This window comes from Olea europaea, unplaced genomic scaffold, assembly GCF_002742605.1.
Source record: "Olea europaea var. sylvestris unplaced genomic scaffold, O_europaea_v1 scaffold1823, whole genome shotgun sequence".
NCBI lineage: Eukaryota > Viridiplantae > Streptophyta > Magnoliopsida > Lamiales > Oleaceae > Olea > Olea europaea.
The window spans coordinates 147,516-149,181 of NW_019235990.1; positions in this window are offsets into that span (position 1 = coordinate 147,516).

Sequence of the window (1,666 nt, forward strand, 5' to 3'; positions counted from 1 at the left end):
GTCGATGCATATAACTATGGGAAAGTACACAAAGCTCTTTCCTTGGCTTCAAGTTGTTCATTATCCCATATGATGTCCTTCAAGGCATTTATTAGTTCAAATGCATGTCAATTGCTTTATTGATTGTTTGACAGCACAGACCAGTATTTTTAAACTCCCAGCGATTTGGGGGCAATTGGCCTGTCGGAGGTAATAGATCTCTACGCTAGTTTGATGTCTTTCGAGTAGTATTTTGTGAACGACATTATAAGTTATGATTCGATTATTTGCAATAATAATTTGAAGCATCTTGATCATACAAGATGTCACAAGTTGTATGCTTGATGATTCGAGTATAGTGAAATACAATTTCTGATATGATCAATATATATCATTCGTGATATTATTATTGTGAACAGTTTAACCATAACTCACATGTCATTCATAAAATACTACTCGAAGAGCATCAAACTAACCCTCTTTATGACTAATGCTTTATATAGAAGGATAAGATTTTGTTTGTTTGTCATTTTATTTCTCATTTTTAGAAGAAAATCAAACCATTGATGGCCCCCAACAGATTCGCGAGCAAACTCGTCCAACAGGCTCACCCCACTTCACCGATTTATGATGAGATAGGAGACTCCTCAATCCAAAGACCTTGACTTGGAAATAGATGTACGGGTCTGTCTAGTAGTTATGCTTTTATTTTGTATTGATGACATTTCCACCTTCTTTAACACTTTTAAAAAAGGGCTTATCATAGAGTCGCCAACTTTGAATATTGGGATTAAGATTAAAATTGGGCTTGTTGGATTGGGGCTGGGGTATTGGTGTTTCTTCCACGGATAGACAGTCGGGCATTTCTCTCCCAGATTGAGGATTCTGTTGGAATACCGTTCAAATTATATAGTGAGGTGTGTAAAACAATCGGAAGCCAAAAAAAAAAGGTTAGGCACCGGCCTTAAGTTTTCAAAGCCGAGGCTCATTTGGTGAGCTGGACGATTGCCCAATACAAAAATCCGCCTGTTGAGTTTTGAATTCTAGAGATATTTTGGCAAGCTAATTTGTTGGCTTATTTTTTTGCATCTTTTTATGCAGAGTAATGCTATTTACAATCGTTTACTGTCGTAAGTGGCGGTAGGTGATTTGATACATTAATGTGGTATTTTTTTTTTTATCTTATGCAACAAATCACTAACCACCACATGTATACCAAGTAGGATGACTGCGATAGTGAGCGACTGTAAATAGCATTATTCTTTCGTGCATATGTTTGGCTACATTTTTTCTCATCTAGTCTTTCCTAGTAGAAGCATATTATTGAAGATAACTAACATGGACATGCCAAAGTCGGCAAGAACTGCTGCCCAAACTAATGGACGACCGCAATGGCCAATCATAATATTGCAGCCTTGGTTGTAATTTCTATCATCTCATTCTCAATGATTGTCCTTGGGACTTTCCGGGAAATACCCGCTGAGATGCCCAAAAAAATTCCTAAAATGATCGAATTTCTTTTATATATAAAATTTTTTCAAATGTTAAAATAATCGAGATGAAAAATTCGTTGGCCTCAATTTTGTGTTGCTATAATTGAAATATATTTTCTGGAGGTATGATAAATGTTCCCTTGATATATTGGTTAAAAACCTAAATTATTGGAGCTCATAATTTATATATTAAA